The sequence below is a fragment of the Pelophylax lessonae genome (genome assembly GCF_965119305.1).
Source record: "Pelophylax lessonae genome assembly, chromosome: 1".
NCBI lineage: Eukaryota > Metazoa > Chordata > Amphibia > Anura > Ranidae > Pelophylax > Pelophylax lessonae.
In genome coordinates this window covers 548457311-548467156 of record NC_138768.1, presented here as the reverse complement: position 1 = coordinate 548467156, position 9846 = coordinate 548457311, and positions in this window count along the sequence as shown.

Genomic DNA, 9846 nt, shown 5'->3' with positions numbered 1-9846 from the left:
TGATCTAATAGTGCCTAAAAAGTCCCATCCATAGGGGAACTTCATTGTTTTTGTAGTTCAAGTCTGGGATGTGGCACTCAAGGGATCACCCCCACATGAACCAAATGTTCTTGATATATATACAGTGGGCGGTCCGGAAGTGGTTAAGCATTTCTCTAGAATTTCCAAACCCTTGGAGTAAAAATCGAATAATATATTATTATTTATGGTATTATGGTTTTGTACATGCAGTACAGACACAGATTTAGCCTTTGTGATATATAACATCTTTATAAGTAAAAGCAAGTTTCATTACAAGAATGTTTCTTTTTTGACAAACAGAAGTGCAACTTTAAACTATCGTTTGCTAATAATCAGAACTGAAACTGTGCAATCAAAATTGGATAGTGTATGGGAGGCTATGTTTAACAACAGAAATAACAAAACAATGGGTAATGCCCTCACAAGCATCAGTGTGAAACAGGCATAGAATTAGTTCATTGTGAAGCCGTCAGTAGTGGCGACTGGAGCCACTGGGATCATGGAGAAGCAGTAGATGCCCAGGGAAGCCATGAGAGACCGCAGGAACCTCAGAAGAACTGCCAGATAGAGCAGTCAAAGGCATGGGTGCTAGTAGCCAATCAGGAACCGTTTCAGAGGCTAAACCACACCTCCTTCATCAGCTGATGAAGGAAGAAAGATATGGAATGGATTTTTGGTGCACTTTCAGAAAATGTGGTAAAAGCATACAATCTAAAAGAAGTCAATGGCGCCGCAGCTAAATAATGCATGGAAACCACACATAATGTACAGCGGCACTGCGCCCAAGATGCAGGGCACCAGTGTGAACCCGTCTTTACTGCAAGGATAACAGGGAGAAAGTAAAGAAAGATAGCCTAAATAAACAAAAGGAATGCAGTCATCACATCTAAAAATTGGTAAGCTACAATATAATAAACGTTTGCTTTTGGGTTTAACACTGTTTTAATATCCCTGGCAACATATAGGTTTAAGGTAATGTGCTTTTTTTGTTAATATTCTACAATTTACTTTATCTGTAACCTTTATGGCTTTAGAAGTTCCATGGATTGAAAATTGAGGCTGATTACTGAGCATTACTTATTACAACATGGTGGAAGCTGAAACATATGGTAACATTTTACCTTTCTTTTTCTTTGTAGTCAATTCCTCTTTGATTTGAGACTAAACAACTATATTAGTGGAATTCACAGTTTGTAATAAACAGTCAGGACAATACACTAGTGTTCACTACTGACTCCACTCTTTGTGTTGGCAGTGTCAGTTTGCATGATAGTAATGATTATTTATTATTATTATTATTTATTGTTGTATCTGAGTGTTTTGGTTACACTTTTTAATAATAAATTGAAATCCAATATTTACAAAGCTAAGAAAGATAATTTATGCAGATATTTGGACTTTATTATTTTTTTAGATAAAAAATACAAAGAATCCGCGCTTAGGATAAAAGTTAAAATTCAAGCTTGGCTGCAGCCCACTTCAAAAATACAGCCTAAGAAGGTTGTATCAGGTGAATGTATAAAAAGGGGAAGGGATTGGCGCTGCCAAAGGTGGGGTATCTATAAAAAGTAGGTTTCCTAATGGTGGTTATTAATATCTAATAAGATGTACAGTATATAATGGATTGTGATAGAACAAAGTGATTAGTGCATTTTAAGTAAAAATCATATCATCTCCAATACATAGCAACACAACAGTATAACCATATATATTTGCTATGGTGCAAGAAAGTGCAAAGTGCTAAAAAAGAAAAATGTATAGGTGATAATCCACTCAAATTATAAATTTATAACCAAATAAAATGAAAGATCCAAAAAGTGCTGAGTGCAATGGGTAATATCTCTTAGTAAATATTATAAATATCCTATCAAAAGAAATGAATTAATCCGACTATAATCAAAATGTGTGAATTAGTGATATTAAATAGGTGAACCATCCAGGATTAAAATAAATTAATATATCTGTGATTTTATAACTTCAATAAAATCAAATAGCATATATGAATAAATATAAATACAAAAATTAATAAAAAGTGCAAAAAACAGGTTGGTGACAAGGGGTGTCCAATACAGTCTTATATGAGTGCAAAGTTCATAGGAAAAGTTAATTAAGGTGCTCTTTTTTGGAGTGTCCCAGAGTGTAGTAAGTGGGCAAAAAATAGTAGGGTGCTCTCCCTCTCCTTAGGTCCCATGCTTACCAGAATTAAGTACCCCTACAGGGGTAAACCACAGGTCGATAAATAGGGATCGCTCCCATACAGCGGTGGTCCGGTCCCTGATCCTATCCTGGTTAGTGTCAACCCGGTCACACTCCAAAGCAGTAAAAGGTGGCTTACAGCATCGATATCCCAATGGGGGGGAAATAGCCAGAACAATCCCAGGGCATATGTAGGAAAAAGATGCTTCCAATAGTGAAGTAACGTTTGAAAAAACTCTTTTATTTAATAAAATCAGACAAGTACTCACATAGATAGCATATTTTGAGTGTATCCGTATGGCTTAGGAGCCGCAACTTCCTACATGATTTTTTTACAATAGCCACAAAAAGGTTGGTCGGGGCCTGGCATAAATCCAGTTAATTAACTTGGAAGATGTGGATCTGCATGCAGAAGACAGCCAACAGAAGGTTGGCAATTTTTTTTCAAATTCTTTTTTTGTTGACATCAACAAGGTACTATAAAAGTAATAAAAAAGTCTTAATAGAGGTTATGCCAAAATTATGCCAGGTAGACATTATGTGTTAACAGTAAGGATAGACCGATATGGTTTTTTCAGGGCCGATACCAATATTTTGGTCACAACGTATCGGCCAATATGGGCCGATATTTTGTACATTTAAAGTTTGGAAAAATAAAGAAAATTTTTGACACAAATCTGGTACTGAACATGTTAATTTTTGTTTAATGCTTAATGGCTGGCTTGCTGGCACCCTGTGGTGGGTGGCTGGCACCCTGTGGTAGGTGGCTGGCTGTCTAGCACCCTGTTGCGGGTGGCTGGCTGTCTGGCACCCAGTGGTGGATGGCTGTCTGGCTGGCATCCTGTGGTGGGTGAGTGGCTGGCACCCTGTGGTGGGTGGCTGGTATAGGGCATGTGGACAGCTGGCTGGTACAGGGCCTGTTGATGGCTGGCTGTCTGGCACCCTGTCTGTGGGTGGCTAGCTGTCTGGCACCCTGTGGTGGGTGGCTGGCTGGCACCCTGTGGTGGGTGGGTGGCTGGCACAGGGGCTTTGGGTGGCTGGCTGGTACAGGGCCTGTGGGGGGCTCGCTGGTACAGTACCTGTGGCTGGCAGGTATAGGGCCTGTGGGTGGGTGGCTGGCTGGTACAGGACCTGTGGGTGGCTGGCTGGCTGGCTCGCTGGTACAGTGCCTGTGGCTGGCTGGCTGGTACAGGGCCTGTGAATGTGGGTGGCTGGCTGGCACCGGGCTGCTGTAGGTGGGTGTATGGCTGTGATACACTCCCACGAGACTAGTCCCGACTCCAGACGAGGCTGTCCAAGGTGAGGGAGGCTGCCTAAGAAGCCCCCTTTGAAGACACGGAGACCCTGTGTCGTGCGCGTAGGGGAGGGGCCCGGACGGTATTACTGCTAAATCTAGGAAGAAAGGAGCATCACACAAGAGGGTTTCCATTCCCACCTGATTGCCATCACATCTAATCTATGCAAAATGCTGTATGTTTGGTGCACATGAGCACCCAATACATGTCTGCTATCATCCCAACTTACTGCACTGGTGTATTTGGATGCTGAAAGTGTGTCCTATCTGGAGTGATCATAACAGGATCGGCTTCTTTAACTCAGAGGACCCCCTCCTTGGATTTCTTTACCTTCTGCCCATTTGACCCGCCTTAACAGTGGGTCTGGAGGTTCTGGTAAGTAGACATCTACTACAATCTGTTGCATGCGGTGGTGATGTTTCCATCTAATTGACTCCATCTTGGGTGGCTGGACTTTTTCATCTTTCAATTGTGGATCATTATTTGTGTATTGTTGGACTTTTACCTCATAGTGTCTTGTCCTCACACATATGATTGGCGCTGTACTTGTATTTAAATTTTTATGCTGATTAGTTGTTTTTGTACTGGCTGCCTTTTTTCTGATTAATTGTTATATATCCTGAGTGTGACCCAAGTGCGGCCTTTTTCCCTATTTGCCTAAGAAGGCAGAATGACAACAAAAAATATCGGCCAGCTCGAGCCGATACCGATATATCGGGGAAAGTGCGTATCGGCCCCTGATATATCGGCCTTGCCGATAATCGGCCTATTTCTAGTTTACAGTACAGGGGGTCTTCATCAAATGCACAACTGCTCAACGTGAAATCCATAAAAAATGGAATTATAGTAACTAATGCTAAGTCTTGATGACAAGTTGATATCAAGCTTTAAACAGAAGACCTCTTGCAATGGCCATCTTGTCAAAGTCTATTTTCTTTCAGACTATAAAAAGCACAACAAGTAACTGAATTAAAAAAATGGAAAGAACTTTTCTTTTAGCTAAACCCTGAGGTTGCGGTTTCCCCGGAATTATAGGCATAGCAGCAATGGGGAGGGGGATAAAAAGAAAAACATTAGTCTAGAGGATAGGCCTGGGTACTGGAGGAAAACTTCCAAGAATGGGGCTGTAATATTTTTGTTAAGATGATCTCTATAGCCGTGATATTTTATGATTGTCATTGTGTTTGTATGTTTGTACACAACAATTATGTGATATAATTTTTATATGGAACAAATGAAATTTATATTAAAAAAAAAAAATTTGGTTAGCAGTTGCCTTTATAGTCCCATATACCAAGAGGGTAATCTTTTTTACAATTTTTTTAAGGGATGATGGCCACCTCTATCCAGGACTTTATGTAAATGGTTATTTTTTCTTAATCTAGGAGGAGGTTACCAATTTGCTTAAAGCGTAACTCCACTCTTGTTGAGAAAAAAACATCCCCCCTGGGTGATCTATGTACATTGCAAGGATTATAACAACCTTTGTTGCAGATTCCTGTCTTTTGTTATTCTGAAGAAATCACTCTGTGCGAGTCTAATGGGAGTGGTTTCCTAATTATCAATTAGCTGTGCACTTGCAGGGCACTAATGAGGAAATCTGCTAGGCCTGCAGCCCTTTAGACGTGTTCCTATTGGGAGTATCTCACCAAAAAGGACATTTTTGTTGCAGCAGATGATGCCTAAAATCTGGCTTGTATCTTAGTGCAGACTTCTGGGAAAATCAGTGAACCAATCACACAAGCAGGAAATGATGTTTCTGGAGTGTGGTCAGTACATATTCTGTGTGCAGAACAACTCCAGGTAGCCATATTGCATTGCATTTTCAGAAAATTACAGCGGCTGTAGATTGAAAAGGAAAGGTCATTTTTAATAACATTCAATTACAATATGACTTTGTGTCGTAATTGAATATGCTGCATTATTTTTTCTTTATTTGCTATTTTTCCCCCACGAAAGGGGAGTTACCCTTTAAAGTGGAACTTTTACATAGTAGGTGAGGTTGAATAAAGACAACAGTCCATCCAGTTCAACCTGTGTAGGTGTGTGTGGCTGCAATCATCTCACATACCCCTGAATGTTCTGATCCTTGAGATGTACGTCTAATAGTCTTTTGAAAGCCACCATACTACCCGCAGAAACCACCTCTTGTGGTAGAGAATTCCACAATCTTGTAGCCCTAACCGTAAAGAACCCCCCACGTTGCCTGAGGTTAAAACGCTTCTCCTCTAATCGCATTGTATGCCCCCGAGTCCTCATGCAATCCCTTCGACTGAACAGCTTTTTTTCTAAGCTGAGATCCCCATTGAGATATTTAAAAATTGCTATCATGTCCCCCCTCAGGCGTATCTCTTCTCCAGGGAGAATAAATCAAGCGATTGCAGACGCTTTTCATAATTAAGATCCTCCAATCCCCTAATTAGTTTAGTTGCCCTTCTCTGGACTCTCTCCAGCTCCAACTTTACCCATAACAATATGATAACAGTTAAAGTATATATTTTTTAATAACAAAAATGTTATAATTATCTGCTCTATGTAATTGTATTGCACAGAGCATCCCCAATCCTCCTCTTCTCAGGTCCCCCACAGACGCTCTGGGCTCCTCCCCCCTGCTGAGTGTCCTTATAGCAAGCAACTTACTATAGAGGCACTCGTACCTGATTGCTCCTGAACCTTACTCTGTATGTCCTTTGGCACATAGAACGGAGCTCAGCCCTGCCACCTGTTCCCTCCTCACTGGCTGTGATTGACATCAGCGGGAGACAATTACTCAGGTAAGTATTGGGGGGGAGCTGCACACTGAAGGTTTTTTAATCTACATGCATAGAATCCATGAACGTACATAAAAAAACCTTAATGATTTAGAACCACTTTAATGTTCTAAAACAAAAGAACATGTTTTCCACATAAATAATTATGCTCCCAAAATTAGTGTGTGCTGTAAATTGCCTCCAGCATTGTTCCTGTTTCTTCTTGCTGTAGGCTGCCATTTTTTTGAAACCCAGAGCAGTCACTTCCTTATTGGAAACTCTCCTAGCTCCTTGGTCTCAACAACTAGATGTCACTTTCTTCAATTAAAATATGTACATTTCCAGCCTTGATTGTATAGCTTGGCTTAGTTAGATAGGGGGGTCAATAGAATCCTTCCAGTGCTGACATTCACAGGCTGCCTTTGATGGAGAAAGGGGAGAATATCGGGGAAATAAAATAAGACACTTCCTTGTATGTTTAACTCGTTTGTGTCTCCCAGGCAGCAGAGTTTGTCCTGTCACCTCTCCTGCTTTTCTTTTTTCCCACCCTAATTTGTGTTTCCTCCACACAGTCTGTGTCATCCCTATTGCTTTCTTCCCCCTTCAGCAACAGTAAATCTAAAAGCTTTTAGCTGATCAGCCTCTAGTGGCTCTGATTTTATGCAAAGTGTCCAAATAGAAAGCAATTGAGCATGCGCATATGATTTTGCATAGCTATACTTGCAAAAGAGGTCAGCCTATAGTGATCTATCAGGACTTAATTTTCTGATTAAAGTTCCACTTTGAATGTAACTGTCCAAATAATAAAACACTTAGTAAATATAGATGATTATTATAATATGTATTGCTTTTGAAAGGAAGTGCAGAGGTATTCTAAGCGTAGTTCCCCTAAATTCCCACTAGGAGTCACTGTTTAATAGTGTGAGGCACCTGCAGTGTTGATGCAGCAGTGCTTTATTAATTGATCCCACCTTCAGGGTGTTGGACATTCTCCCTACCAATCATTAAAGTTACAAGAGGGATATGAAATCTTAGGAGGGCTGATCCTGGTCATTTCAGTCTATGGGAATGCTAGCCTCCAGCCAGGAGAGATGCAACCTACTAATACATAGATGCTTCCCTTTGTGGGGGAAGCCTGAGGACTGGGATGTTTGGACTTTATCCCAGTGTTCAAGCTATGCCACCATCTGGGGATTGGCTGAATGTGCAGAACCTTGTTTGTTTGACCCGTTTAGTAAAGAAATGCAAAAGAAATACACCAGTCTGGAAGTTGCATTATTCCTGACTAACAGAAACTTCCCCTGGAACTTTTCTGTGCATTTCAAGGAAGTGGAGTCCCTAGTTGTATGTTAAAATAAGCCACAGGATCCTGATAAGCCAGGCTGGGTTGTCTTTAGGGGCTTTTAGATAGGAAAGAGCCAGTGGAGGGCCATCCCAGGAGAAGAACCCTGGAGGCCCCATGGGAAATTGTTCCCGTAGACCACTGGTTACACCCACTGCCTGGCTCCAGAGCAGGACTATAACTGTAAGGAGGCATGTGCCCCGGGTGCCGTATTGAGCACCACCACTAACAGAAAAAGTGACAGTGGCATCACAAATCTTGTCAGCCTCAGTCCAGCACTGGGATCTAGGAGAAGAGAACCGTGAGGAGGTGTGGGCTGTAATCTCTCTCCCTCTCCTGATTTTGCCAGGGCTGGAACTAGGGGGGTTCTGTGCCCCCCACCCAGATTTTATTTTCACCACCAGCTCCAAAGACTTAGAAATGTGTATATGTTGCCCTTCTTTATAACACAATTAAAAAAAAAATAGCTACAATAGTCAAAAGCAACTATGACTCATGTTTTCTATCTATGACCTGTCCCAGTTTAAAATCAGAGCTGGAACTCATTCTGTGCAGTAGCTGGCTACCTGTCCTTCATTTTGCACATGGTCTACTCTTTATGTCCACGATTAAAAGACAGCTACCTATAAATCCTTGTATCTGCCAATTGTCATTTATATTCACTGTTGCAATGTACCCGTCTTTGCTTTTTTTCTTTTACAACAGTTATCTATCCTGCTATAAAACATTTTAAATCCTCACATTCACAATTAAACTATTTAAGATAGCAGCAGAATCTGGCCTTAGTCCAACTGCTTTCTGAATCTCACTGAAAAGAGATTTAAAAATATCAAACAGAGAAGTGGATTGACTTATATGGTACAAACCTCCCGTGCTGCATCAAAATGGTTGAATGAACATACGGGGCATTGCCAAAACATATAAATTCCCCAAATTACATAATTAAATCTATGAAGGAATACATGAAAATGCACAATAATGATGAACCTTTTCTAAATTGTCTGAGGAATTGCACATTCTTCACAATTAAATTGCTTTTCCCCTTTATGTTGCTAGTACAGAACAAAAATATGAGAAGGTGGCTGGTTACTAGGGGGCGAAATTTCTTCTTTCAGACAATATTATATGTAGGACTGTATGTTTTAAATCATCCAACCCTCCTTATTGAAGGCATTACTTATTGCTTATTGCCTTTTGCTTATTGCTATTGCTATTATCTGTCCTTGCATCCCAAGTACAGCTATGTCAATGCAACCTATGCAGTTCAGCCACTGCAGTGACTATTATTACAGCTATTGTTTTAGAGTTTGTGACCTTTGATTCTCTTAATGGCAAACTCATCAGGAATTGCTTATTACAGACTTTAATAAAACAATACAAGTCATAGATATTTTGTCTTGAATACTTTTCCTGGCAAAGTGACTATGAATGTACTATGCATGGTCAGTAAAATATTAATGCTATCATCCTGATATATGCATCAAGGATAATAAAATGTGAAAAAAATGTCCAGAATTTTTTTATAATCCTTTTTTTTTTTTTTTTTTATACTGATACAAATACTTCCGCAGCCAAGCTTGCTATCGGATAACATTTTGCATGCTGCAATTATCCCTCTGGCACATAAGCAAAGGATGTCAGACTAAACATGACAGACGGATGTTAACAAGCACACACATTCATGCTTCACAAATGATGATTTCCTTGTGTTTATTAAAACCTAAATAGGAGGTCAGTAGTAATCATAATGCTAACTATTAATAGCTATTAATAATAACTAATGCTAATAATGATTCCCAATATCACTGCATTTGAGTGGTGTGGGGTATATAAGACAAGAAAAGGTATAATAGTGTTAATCATATAATGGAATCTTCTGATGCTTATGTAAAAAAAAAAAGTATTTTTTTTTCTCTTTTCTCTGTATTTTCACTTAGTAGTCCTGTAATTATCACAATTTCTGTTCTTGGGCAGCTATGGTCACTCCTCCACTGTACCTATGGAAGTGGCTGTTTCATGCAGGCTCAACCTAAAACATGTCTACCTTTGTCTATCTCCATTTCCAAGGGGTGATGGGATTTGCAGATTACTAACAAACTTTCCATGAAAATGTTCTTAGCTTGAAAAAATGCTACTGCTAAGGGTTGGTAAACTGCAATATTGGACATCTTTGTTCTTGGGTTTAGTTATGATAAAACAAGTTACTAAGTTACAGTGGGTATAGAAAAGAATCACCCCCTCT